Here is a 14,065-nt window from a genome sequence, read left to right on the forward strand (position 1 = left end):
ACTCTGCACCACAAGCCCATTTTCAAAACCCATTCCATCTCAAAGGATGTGAGCCCAAATCAAGTGTCCTTTCACTGAGGAGTGATTGTGATGTCCTAATTTTTAATGATTTGAGGTAACAGAGTTAGCAAAAATAAGAAGCAGTTCACTATCGTACCACAGATGTCAGGAAAGTGAGCGCCTGATAGTTGTCAATTCAAGTCCATCAGGACCTGACACAAGTTTATTCTGGCTGTAGGACACAGCTCTCTCTCATACCAAAGAAGCGTATGTTAGGTGTGGCTACACTTACTAAAGAGTGATGCATATCCAAATCCAAATTGTCATGATCCAAAAATTCAAAGAGAAGTAAAAATCACCCTCCTAATTTTCTGAGCTCACATGTCAATACTAGTGGTGAGATAATGGGACGCATCCAATATCACTTTCCCAGCAGAAAATATGTTGAAAGAAGCCATAGTACATTTTTCCCAGATGTTTTCTTCTTTGTTGTGGCATATAACTTGTGCTCCCTTTCCAACACGAGATGCTTCATGATATGAGGGGGACAAAGAGAGTGAAGCTCTGTGGTTGAAGAAGGTGAAAAGTAAGCCTGCAACGGGATCACATCAGTAGGCAACTACACCTCTATTCACTCCAGTGGATTTCTACAAATGATCATTCTAACCAAACCTCTCTTTTTTCTTAGCTCACAGCTTAGCTCTGATGCATGGGATTGGCTTTGTCCCAGCTACACTCTACCTCTGGCCATTATGATAGATGAGGGATTCAGATTCACGACCCCTTTACTTGCATTTGAAATAGGTGACAGCATTCTGGGCAATTCTGTTTTCTTTTTTCCATCCCCATAAACATTATCAGGCACCATGAAATTCGACCTGCGTTAGCTCAGATCTGTTACCCTCCACTGATGCACTGCTCGCAGCACTGCCAGAAGAGGTTTATGCTGAAGTGTTCTGGACAGCTTTACAGATTGAAAATGCCAGTGCTGGCACGTCTCAAAATCACCTCAAACTTGTCTGTTTATACAACAAATTCGAAGGAGACGTATCCAACAACAGCACAGAACAAGGAAAGCTGTGAAGGATAGGGAGGAGAGCTGGGACAAAAAAAGAAAAAAAAACAAAACTAAAAAGTTTGGAGCTAGTGTTCACTATTATGAATATTGCCTATTTGTCAAGAGCTCTCCACTCATCAATCACGCAGGATGCTTAGTCTCATAACCATAATGGTGAGGGAACATATCCAGAATTAGTCAGAAGGACTCTGACAACTAAAATTATTCCCAAATGCTCTGATACTTTGCAACCTGGCAAGTAAACCTGCTGCACAGAGACACTCCTCTTAACATCTGGTGGTGTGATGATTCTGAGCATGGGCTTGTACATTCCCACTCACAAAGATGGGATATTACCCATCCTGCTACATTCTCTAAAGCACAATTCTAATAGTATGTTACCAAGGATGGGACTCGGGGAGTGTGCTCACGTCACTGCAATACTTCAACGAAATTACAGCTTTACATTCCTCTTGGCTCTAGTTGTACTGTACAACATCCATAGGGTAAAAAAGGATGGGGCTGAAATTCAAACCAAATCACCTGAAAATCCAGAAGTGCTGTGTTTCTTAGAGCAGTGGAGCATGCCAAAACCTGCATGAAGTTGTCTCACTATAGAAAGGACAACAAGGGTCTGAAAATTTTCTTCCATCAGTGGCAAATTCTGGCTGATATCCAAGGAAGTTACTAGCATGCACCCACATATACACATCCCTACTGTACACTGGAAGTGTACATTCAGTAGCAGACCATTGCCTTGAGGCCTAACATTAGTGCATAATCACAAATTACGTATAGATACTAAAATATCCTTCTTGCAACAATCTAACTAGATTATCACTGAAAGAGACAATTTTTAAAAGGCCCAAACTCCTACTCTACTAGTCATTTACTCAGGCAAGAAGCCATCCTGTCTCTCAACCCTCTGTTAATACAGGTATTAACAGTTAGATCCCAAATTTTATCTGCCTGTAATAAAGATCTCAGAGTTCCTAGGAGTATTCAGTGAAGTACTTGACAACATTTTGCTCATTTGTCAGAAGCACTAGTGACTTTGTTATTAAATTTTACTTTGCCATTGCACCTACTTAAGACTTTGCCAACTGCAAGGTTTTGTATTCTGTGCTAAGGCATTTCTGTTCCAACAGCTAAGTCCAATTTATTAAAATTAAGTGGGTATTTAGAGTATGTTTTCAGTCAGCTCTGAACGCTTTAAGCTTTGGTTGTATCATCAGACAAAAAAAACACCACCCTAGAAACAGTCAAGAAATAGATATCAATTACTTTTTTTAAACCCTAAAATTTATAGTGACATTTAACCCATCTTTCCAGAGCTGCAATTTCATGAACATGTAATTACATTTCTCCAGGGATAATCACAGAGACAAATAAAATACGGCGCATTTAAAATGACCTTTCTTAATTGATCTTTGCCTGCAATTAATTATGCATTGTCTGTATGTATATTATTTACAATCAAGAAACAATCATATGCAATTACATCATATTTTTCTAAATTTAAATGATGTCACGGGTTGCTTAGATTCTTCTATTCCCAACTCAACAGGTATTTTGAAAAATAATATAGAAAAATTCAGGCTGAGCGAAAAGATGATTTGATGTCAGAGGCACAATATTTTACTATACAGGAAGTTGAAATAAATTGAACTCAACTGTATCTTGTGAATGCATTTTAGCTAAAACAAAACATTGTCCTTTTCACAGCTGCCACGTGCCCTGTGAATAAAAGACCTGAGCAGCAGAAGGAATTGACTTCAACACAACAAATGCTAGACTGCAAACAGAAGTCACATAATTTCTGGGATTAAAGTCAAGCTCTACACTCCCCATTTTCAGTCCTGATTGCTTCTGTTTGTTTGGTTGGGTTTTTTAAATCTTGCATCCTTTAATTTAAATTCCCATTCTTCCTGGTCACCCTGTAACAGTGGCATTATAGTACAAGTAACAGAGAGAAGACAGCAAAGAGTAAGGTCTAAAGGGACTGCTCATTTCCCATCGTCTTTGCTTCTGCCAGGCAGCACAATCCTGAGGTAGCCCTCAGAGGCCAGGCAGGATGCTGAGACAACTGTAGCCACTTGCACTTCAGATCATAACTCCCACGCTTGTGATGATAATGACAACACTAAGCCTTCCTCAAGTAAAAACAATGAATGTATTTTATACCTGAAAAACAGCTAAATCATACCAGTATGATTTAGAAATATCTCAGAAGAGTTATTTAGGCAACCTGTGACTGAAGGCTTACTTATCTGCAAGAACTTCCACTGCTTTATAACCTGCCTCCCTAATTGGTTCTCCACAGATCTTTGTCTTCCATCGTTACCCTTATTTTAGCATATAATAATGTCAGTGTCTTTCCATTGATTTCCATGGTCTCCAGCAGAAGGCTCCAGCCCTGCCTCTGGGAGCCGCTTTCAGTCCTCTTGGGCTAAACAGAATTTGTGAGCTTTGCAGCATTCCATATTAACTCATACCACCATGTCCGATAGTCCCATATACTACCTAGGGTCAGAAAGGCTGTAATTTAAGGTATATTATACTCATTAAATGATGTGTGTACATGAACTGAATGCAGAAGTTAACTGAAATTTATCTATGCATAAGACAGTACAGTGTAAAGCGACGACAAAGAAAGTAATGTTAGTTACCACACCAGAACAAAATATTCTCACACTACTCCTGCCCTGGAGAATTGTTACCTCACGTGCTCTGTGATGGATGTTTACCAACAGTGGGCTTTGTTGTCTGAGGTGACTCACCTGGAATTAGTCAATGCTTCTAAGTGAAGCCAAGGAATGTTAACATTTTAAAGAGCTCAGTGATACAATAAACCCTTACACTGGATTTACAGTATTGGCATCATATTTGATTTTAGTATCTGTAATGTATTTCCACTTTGCACGTAGAAACCTGCTAAGGGGTTACAATTCAATTCTAGAACATCCCTACCCTGCTATTCAAACCTCCTTCTCCTCCTAATCCCAAAGCTAAACAACTGTCTTCTGTATTGAGGTGTCGTTACCTCAGCAGAATGTCATCCAGAGGGACCTGGACAGGCTGGAGAAGTAGGCCTGTGAGAACCTCGCAAGGTTCAACAAGGCTAAGTGCAAGGTCCTGCACCTGGGTTGGGGCAATCTCTGATTTCAGTACACAATGGGGGTGATGTGTTTGAGAGCAGCCCTGCAGAGAAGGACTTGGGGGTGCTGGTCGATGAGAAGCTCAACATGAGCCAGCAACTTGCACTTGCAGCCCAGAAGACCTATCCTGGGCTGCATCAGAAGAAGCATGGCCAGCAGGGCGAGGGATGTGATTCTGCCCCTCTATTCCTCTCTTGTGAAACCTCATCTGGAATACTGTGTCCGGTTCTGGAATCCTCAACGTAAGAAGGATATGGAGCTGTTGGAATGGGTCCAGGGGAGGGCTACAAAGATGATCCAAGGGCTGGAGCACCTTCCCTACAAGGACAGGCTGAGAGAGTTGGGCCTGTTCAGCCTGGAGAAGAGAAGGCTCCAAGGAGACCTTATAGCAACCTTCCAGTACCTGAAACGGGCTACAGGAAAGCTGGAGAGGGGCTATTCATAAAGGCTTGTGGTGATAGGACATGGGGAAACAAGTATAAACTGGAGAGGGGCAGATTTAGACTAGATGTTAGGAAGAATTTCTTCACCATGAGGGTGGTGAAACACTGGCCCAAGTTGCCCAGGGAGGCTGTGGATGCCCCATCCCTGGAGGTGTTCAAGGCCAGCTTGGATGGGCCTTGGGCAGCCTGATTTAGTGGGGTGTCCCTGCCCATGGCAGGGGGTTTGGAACTAGATGATCTTTAAGGTCCCTTCCAACCCTAACGATTCTATGATTCTATGATCTTTATTATTCTATTCTATAATATGCAAACTGGCACATGAACAAATTTCTGAAATGACACAAAAGTAAATGGAAGAACAAAAGATTCTTATAAGCCATACTGCTGTTTCTACTGTATACGAAATACCTGATGTTTTCATGCCATATCTATTCTGTTCTCAGCATACACTCCTTAGAACAGATTATTTCTTATGCTATCTGAGGGCAGCAAATTCTGTAAAAATTTCCATGCAGTAGGTTTACCCAATAAATATTGGAAAAGAGGGGTTAGGCCTAAAATCTATTGAAACCCAAATGAATATTTCAATTCAAATTGCTTTGAATCAGTCCACAAGTGCAAACTACCTTTTGTAAATGAACACTTTAGAATATTAAATCATAAAATACGCCTACTTTCTTGTTCCTTACAACATCACCTTCCTTACATTATTCACCTTCCAATTTATATATCTATATATACATATGTATACACACAGACCCCTTTCCATTAAAGGGACTTAATTTATTGAGACATTATATCATTCTCAGTACACTCCATACTCTCCCCTGTTCTGCTATTGTCTCTCATGATCTATTCCTATCCATCTTTGAGACCAAGTAATCCAACTGTGCCGCTTCGTAACACCAGATCTTTAGAAATGCATTATAAGGGACAGTCTGAAATTCATGATTCCTCTCACCTTTGACTGAGATTCAGTTTTCAGTGGCAGCTCCATGTTCTCACATCAGAAAAAGAGATTACTCTCTGATGTACTTAGGCTCCACGCATCAAAGGCAAACATCCAGCAGTCCCTTGGAAACCGTATGCAACCATACAACTATGAAATGGATTTTTCTACAATGCCAGCAGGCCCTTGCATTCTTAATAGCTTTCTGCTTCCACAGCCCTGAAGAGGAGAACATCCATGCATTAGAAATAACCACTATTAATGTGTATTCACTAATTGTAATATTCCACGATATGACACCTAAGTAATACATCTTAATGTAGGCTTCAGAGACATGTGCCAAAGACAGCATTTAACTTCCACCTGCACTTGTACATGTTATCCACAACTGAATGCACAGGAGAGTACCAATGAAAATCACTAAATATGTAACTCAGTAACCACTTGCAAGTATAATCCTTTACTATATAGTAACTATGATGCAAATTTAAGCATGGCAGACAGCTCTCTGCCACTAAAAACACATTCTGACATAAGTTTTCAAATCCCTGTGTCCAGGACCTCGAGAGACTCTGACCCTTGGAGGCTATTTTATTAGATAGTCAGAATTTTCAGATCTTTTTCTTCTCAAAATAAATCTCAACCATGGTGTTTTCTTTAGGTCAAGAACAACAGAACAAAAAGTCCATAAAACAGTAAGATTAATGCCTAAATATTATAGAACTACATCTTTTTCCCTAGTTATTTTTATTTCAATAAACTTTATGTGGAGTAAAATAAAATCCATTCTTTTCAACCTGGAGTAGAAGTTGGCTACTATATAACAACTAAGAAGCCTATTCAACTCACAAGGGCCTTGTGAGACACCTTAGTGTTTATCTGCTAGTTATCATGGAGGGCAATGATGCTGATGGAATGTGAGTGCAGATCCTGCCAGTCTGACCACAGCGCCTTTCCAGACCTTGTCCGGAATGGAAATAAAAACCAGTTGTGACTATCAGAAACCTGACTAATTGAGAGTGGCGTTCTTAGCCTGGTGCTGGTGACCCAGTGACTGGGAATTGCCCTGGAGGTTTAAAGTCTCATGTCTTTCCCAGGGTAGCAGCCACACATATAACAAAACTGCCCAGTTAAATTACATTAGCCAACTACTGTTTACAAATTTCAGGATCACATACGGTCTGCCTGTTGTTTGGCACGGATAAACACAATCAGCCCTGGCATTTGAAGCTGCTGACAGATTGCCAGCCACTGGTGCAGATGGTGGGAGCACAAGAGCGCTAATTACCGATGACATTAATGATGAGGTAACCTGTCTCTCTTCAGCTAATAAACAGATGGAATGTGTTTCCTATTAATTTTTTTTCAGATAACAAATTGTTTAGCATTAATGGTAGAGAGCAACAAAACCAAATTATCTGTTCTTTGGAGAAATTTGTTTTCCGCTAATTGCTCTAAACAATCAATAAAAGAATTACAACTGGCATTATCCCACTGGGAACAGAAGCAGAGAAGTCAAAGTCAATTAGCTTCCTACAGCATGATGCACTCAGATGGAAAGAGTCATTACAGCAGAGTGTAAAAGTCAAACTATAAAGTATGCAGCTCCATGAACAAAGCAGATTTGGATGAAAAATCTAACAGAGGGCTTTTATATACCTGTTAATTTATCACATACCATGGCAGTTTCACGTTTTTCTTTAGATGCTTCCAAAAAAAAGTGTTAAAGACAGGTAAGATGACATCCTTGGATCTTAGAAGGCTCTGTGTCTTAGGAGCACACTAAGGCTGTAAGTGTTCAGAAGTCATGGCTGAGAAATGTCTCATCTACAAAACAGAAATAAGAAATAACCAGATCAGTTTTCTGTCAATGTTTCGTTAGTATGAATATAATAAATATGGAAAAGCTGAGGACTCCAGTGGCTTCTAAAGTGAGGACAGTGGCTTCTTAAATATGCAAGTGGGCAAAGCATCTGCCATAGCTGACTTCAAGTTCTTCCCAAGTCCCTGAAAGTCCTGAGAAGAAGTCAGATTCTTGTGTCCTGCGGGGCCATGGCTGAGCAGTGCCTCTCACCAAAGCCACGGCCTGTCTAGGAGGAAGCAGCTGCGAGGCAGTGGCCCCTGTTCTCTCACACACCAGCCAGCTAGCGTTCTCTTGGCCCTGTATGCACAGAAACCCTTGATGTCTGCTCCAGTCAGGCTGGCTTCACTAAAAAGTTGTGATATCCTGTTTCAAAATTGAGAAATGGTGATGTCTATTTTTGTATACATTCCCCCTACAGGCATTTATCATACAACTGAAAGTATATATAAATATACCTATATACGTTTGTATGTATAAACACATACAAACTTAATATTCAGGCTGAATATTTTAACTAGCAGCAACTGGATCAAAGCAGCAACCACAGAGGAAGGCCAAGTCACTTTTCCTGGAGATATCTGAAAGATCTGTAGATGTGGCGCATAGGGACATGGTTCAGTGGTGGACTTGGCAGTGTTGGGTTTAGGGCTGGACTTGATCTCAAGGGTCTTTTCCAACCTAAATGATTCTATGATCCCACGACCATCCATATCAGAAAAAAATTTAAGCACGTAAGACATATTCTGCTCTAAGAACTTCTCACTGCTCTTTTATCTGATTTTTCTCAAATGCACGGTGCTTTAGATTCATTTTTTTTTTAAAGAAAGAAACAAACATTCTTCATGGACAATTTGATGGTGCCAGTGCATTCAATTAAGAAAGTAACATTTTAACAAACTTTGTGTTGAACATAACTCACTTTGTGTGTTGGAAGAGTCAAGTCCACATCATTTCACATTAATTCCTTGCACCCTGCAGTTCCTCCCTAGTGAAAAGCTTAGTAGCATATATTTATCCCTGGAAAACTGAAATCATAGAGCTTTACATGAACCCTTACCCGATTTAACATCTCTCTTGGGCTGAGCTCCTGACTGTCTCTGTCCTCTAATAAGAACTGTCTGAAGAGCCAAAGAACTCTTGCACCAGCTGCTTGAATGACAGTGCCTGTTTCCCCGGCGTTGTTCCATCAGGACACTTTCCTGCACAGGTTTATTTTTCTACAGCGATGTCTCTAATTTTATAGAGGGTAAAAATTGCTGGCCACCCAAAGTGAGCAGTGTTTTCAGCAGTGATGTAATGTTGTATTTGAAAACACATTATCTACCCACTTTCTCCTTTATGCTGTTACACACAAAGGAGTCAATTGACTTTTTCACACAACCACAATTGCAAAGGCATCCACAACTTTCCTTAAAGGCCACCTACTTTTTCCAGGAGTTATCAGAAACAAAACAAGCAGCCTATTTAGAAGTGAATAACAATGAATGGCTGTTCAGGGCTGGGAAAGGTTTACATAGATCCTCACAGTTCTCTCTCTTCTGAGCTTGTAAATAACAACAGCATACAAGCCCTACAGCCACTAATTTAGCACCACATCGTGACTCCCTCTGTTTCTTTCCATTTGCCTGAAGCAAAGTCAAGTTCTAGTGACCTTTTTTGGCCAATATATATGAAACTGGTTTGTATGACCTCAGAACTGTTTTGTACAAAGCATTAAATACCTTATACAAAGCAAATGGTACAGTCTTTTCACCATGAAATTCCTATGACGGAGTTAAAGTTGGTTTGTCTATGCATTGCTGGATAATTAAGTGTGGGAGTAAGTTTTGTTGAAAAGGAAAACAAACCATTTTGTTTAGTATTGTTGTAAAACATTGCTAATTCAGGGGCTATTCTGATGCTAAGCAAAAAAAGGAAATCTTTAAGGAATGAAAAAAATCACACTATTTAATAGTTCTCAGTTTTTCTCCTTAGTCAGGATTCCTGTAAAATGTAGACAACATCCCTCTGTGGCTATATGAGCAACAACAACTAGGTAATCCACCTGTAACGTGCTGTCTTTTCCTATGCAAGAGAGCACACGGTGGTCAGAAGAGATATTGTTACAGAAGGAAAATCTCTTATATAGTCTCTGTTTACAAAGCTGCTTATGAAATTATAAAAATTGCTCTCAAAGTCTTGCTTACTTTTCCAGCAGAGATGTTTTCTTCCTGTGCTAACGCAAGACAGATTTCCACAGAACGCCAGCTGAGTGCTAGCATTTGTTCTTTACAACATATCCCTCTACAGATGCGACCAAATTCTGCTTTCTTCCTCTTTTTGGCAACTACTGCATAAGTAACAGTTGCACAGTGTCATTCTGAATCACAAGTTTTGCTTAAGATCTGCAGAATGTATCTTATGTTAGGCAGCTTTTCTTCCTTAATGCTGGAATCCTCATACTTTGTCATCTACAGATACACAGGGTGGGTATCTAACAAAACGTAAGTCAGCTCTTACCATGCAACTTTTGCTTTGCCTTCACTCAAGACGAAACTCTCCCGAAGTGTTTATACAAATGAAATCTTTTATCCTAATCTTTGCTCATCTGGGTCACCTGAAATACAAAGTGTAAGATTAGATTCCTACAAGCAGTGAAACAGTTCATTCCTCTTTCTGCACTCCGCTACACTCCGCCACGCACACGATGTGGTAATTGCTTTTGCTTGACTTGTTCAAACAGCCATTTTCATGATGTGACAGCTAGGGCACTAATATATTTATGCCCTTTGTAATCGGCCAGCATTGCTTGTAATTAGGTGCAAAGTTAATTAAGTGCAATACATCTAATAACTGCCTGCCAGTAATTGTAAAGTTTGATTTAGCACATGAACTGTCAAGGTGTCAGAATGGTGTGTTAAAAAATAAGTTGCTAACAGAAAAACAATCCTGCCACAAGCCAGAGAAAAGCACTGTGACAGTCAGTTGGGAAAAGATATTCAATATTTACTATTCCTACCACCGGGAAATGACCCCACCTGAATGTTGATAAGTTCCATTTGCCTTATTGAACAACAAATTGAAATATATTTCTATGTACCAGCCAATGTCTCCTCCTATAGACAACTCTTCCCTTTAAAAGCTGTACATATGGTATGGGATTTTTTTAAAGTCCGTAAATGTCAGAAAGAGAACAAATTTAATTTTTTTTTAAAAAAAAGTACATAAAGAGGATTACAAAAAGAACCAACGAGTGCCCAGAGAGTCACATTTCATGTTTAGGGACCTGGTTTTGTCTGTTTCTTTTATTGCACAAAATACAGCTTTTCTTCTACAGAATTAAGAGAACATTATGCACTTCCCAAATATTTATATATAAAACTAGCATAAACAAATATGCTTTAGTTGTTTGAGCTTTGATAAATTTCACTATTTCAATCCTTCACCTGGGAAGAAAACACATTGTTCATTATTTTATTCACTACAGGATATCCTTCCTCCAAACTACAGTTTCAAACTACTTTTTCTTGGTTTCAACAGTTTACTTATGCTTTTACTCACCTCTTCAGTTTTCTTGAAAACTAGCTCCTCTCCTAATCACTGATCATCCCTTTTCCAAGAGCACATCGTGAATTTTCCAGCTCCATATTCTTCTTTCTTAAATTCAACTTTGATTTGCTCAGATCTTGCCTTCACCTCCATCTCTGTGAAATGTCCTTTTCCTCATTCCAGGCAGCCAGGGCAGGTTTGAGCAAAAGCATAGCTGGTCAGTGGGGGGCAGGGGAATAAAAATAATAAATGACACAAACAAATCCTATACATGGAATAATTTAGGACTAGCTGTACATCAGATTAGGAGTTACAGTGAGCACAAATGATGAGTTACATATGTAGCACAGAGGCACAAAATATGTGCATAGTTCAGTATTACTTTGATTATTAACACACTCACAAATGTACGAAGCTCAGAAAACGACACCGATAAGATATCAAGAGGGAAAGGATAGACAATGTTCTGAAGCTTTTTTAGGCCAGAAGATGCAAATAAATTGATGGAATTTGTACACATATAGGATATCCCACAAACCTTGGGAAACAGCCTAAGCTCAAAGACAACACCACTATTTCCAAAGCAATCACCAGTAAAGCCATCTAAAATACGACACAAAAAAAATCTATGTCAGATAAGCTAATTCTCTGTGGTTAGCTATTATGAACTGATATTTGATCAGGGAAATTACGCTCTAGATTGACATGAAATTAATAACGCTTGTTGTGTGGTGCCCAATGACAAAGGTAAATGCTAATAGCTCTGAAATCCTAATGATTGCCGAAGTACTCTTCTGAGCTTTGATTAGTGCTTGTGTTGTGCAATTATGCTTTCCTATAATTACTGTGAATTACCATCATGATATTATTATTCTCATATTTTTTATTCCTCTGAAATTCTCAAAATTTCCTGCAGCTAAAAATGGATTTCATTTGCATTATCACAAGCTTTGATTGTTTAATGAAAAATAATTCCATGCAGACCTTCATGTTAAATTGTCCATTTAAAATTTTCCTGTTATCTAGATTATGTTGAAGTGCCCCTTCTTTCATTTATCATTTGCCTTTATTATCACAATCACTGCCCTCGCTTCGTGCTTGATTTCAGAAAGAAGAGAAAAATGAAAGACACTTTTATTTGTACCCTTGTCTTCTGCTTGGAAGTCCTTCCTCTGCATGTTCTCCCTTTTCCTTAAAATTCCTTACCTGGAAAGCTTAAAAATGCCAAGATTTTTCAGCAAAATGCGGTAGCTGTACTAAAACCGTGATTCGCTTTGGTTGCAGTAGGGTCTGCAACCCCTTGGATTTGTCTAAGCCTTCCAACCATGCCTCAAAGCAAGTGAGATGACCAAGGGCCATTCTTGCCTGTGTCTGATGGCTGCTGGATACTTCCCACAGAATACACAGAAATAAATACACAGAAAGGGGCATTGCACACTTCCTAGGAACGCCCATCTCTCTGCCACAGGCATAGCTACGTCCACCTCACTACTGAAATGTGTTTGGCAAGTGTGGATATCTTCATGATTTTCAGTGCTTTAGCAGCTTCCAGCTTCAGGAGACAGCCTAGAATGGCACCCATGTTTCAACATGAGTCTTCATTTCAGTTTGCTCAATTTGAAGCAAATTTCAGGACTGATTTTCAAGGGCACTCCCAGTGAGAAGCACTGATCAATTTATCATTAAACAGACAGCCTTGGGAAGAAAAAAACATATGAGACCACCTCACCTTCAAAAATTAAAAAATAAATAAATAAGCCATTTGTTTGCATGTTTCCCAATGATTTTTGTTTATGTGCAGGACAATATTAGACTCAAAGTATTTCTGCAGTCTAATTTTTCCCATCTGTACATGTTAATTGATTTTCTCTTTTTTCCTTTCTCAGTAATTTTATAGAACATCTAACATCTTATGAAGCAATGGCGGTTTTGAGGGCTTTCAAAAGCCTTGCTCCATGGCAGCTTGCAAGACATGAGTGCAACCTTGTCAACACAACTACAAAAGCATGTACTCAGCAATGCTGTAACAAAAATGTGGCTCAAACCATGCTCGTGGCTACTCTTCAGAAAAGCTTCAGGAGCAGATAGGAGAGAGGAACTACCTTCAGCAGATTTCAGGACTGCGTCCATTTCAAAATGCGTATAGTACAGAATCAGCAAAATCCATTCCAAAGCCAAATTGCAAAAATAGTGGGAAACATGCGTTTGTACGAGTATGTAGGAGCCCTTCTTGGAGGCACTGTGATTAGTAATTGTAAAAAAAATCACGAAGACATGACCTTCAAAATTAAAAGGTATGATAGTATCTCACAGCCTAAAGAAGAGGTCATCTGATACTTCAAATATTTCTTCCTACCTATATCACTTCAACATGAAGTGCAAGTATGTTTTAATAGATGGATGAAAGGAGACAGAATCTATTGTTCAAATTTAGTGAAAATCAGTTAACTCTTTCTTCATTTACAGATAAAGTTTTCATTTCTATTGCAACAGAAATGGAAAAAACTTGAGACCTTCACACAGTTTTAATAGTACTAAGGTCTGATTTGTATTCAAATTTTGCTGCCTCTATATCAAAAGCTTTCGCTGCAGTACTTCTGCTAAAAGAGTAGTTCAGATAAAAAATAGATTTTTTGAGCTATTTTGTGATATATTCACAAATGCTGAACTAGAATGGTTTAAATGGTTTAACTAGGTGGTTTAAATACCTAAATTTCTATTAGGTATTTCACTACATACACATAGGATATTAATTTGTTACTTTGCCTCCTTTATTTCTTTCCAATCTTTTTCTACTGGTTCCATTTTCACCTCATGTATGCGTCTGATTTTTCTCTCACACACAAGTCTCCTAAGCAAAGTGTTAATATAACATGTGTGGTCACAATTTCACACTGGTAACATTCAAATAGGTTCAAAGTTACTCAGAATAAGTTTGACCATGCCCATATGTATTTTTAAGGAGCCAAAAGCCTGAATCAGATTAACGAAAACAACTATTTTTAAAAAATGACACATTATGTAAGCATATATTTATAAAACTATTTATATTTATATTTTATATTT

At 38.9% G+C, this 14,065-nt stretch overlaps 1 long non-coding RNA gene across 8 annotated transcripts in view; it reads right to left on the reverse strand.

Moving 5' to 3' along the window:
• LOC128851973 (uncharacterized) overlaps positions 1-14,065 on the reverse strand; it is a 121,654-nt gene that overhangs the window by 65,658 nt on the left and 41,931 nt on the right. For 7 of the 8 annotated variants that reach the window (XR_008449542.1, XR_008449544.1, XR_008449543.1 and 4 more), the window contains 4 exons: positions 11,012-11,213; positions 9,971-10,067; positions 7,286-7,434; positions 5,620-5,826 (listed from right to left, as the gene is read on the reverse strand). This is a non-coding gene — a long non-coding RNA (uncharacterized LOC128851973). The remainder of the gene's footprint in view (positions 1-5,619; positions 5,827-7,285; positions 7,435-9,970; positions 10,068-11,011; positions 11,214-14,065) is intronic. The other variant, XR_008449540.1, reaches the window with a different exon arrangement.

The sequence above is a fragment of the Cuculus canorus genome, chromosome 4, assembly GCF_017976375.1.
Source record: "Cuculus canorus isolate bCucCan1 chromosome 4, bCucCan1.pri, whole genome shotgun sequence".
Lineage (NCBI taxonomy): Eukaryota > Metazoa > Chordata > Aves > Cuculiformes > Cuculidae > Cuculus > Cuculus canorus.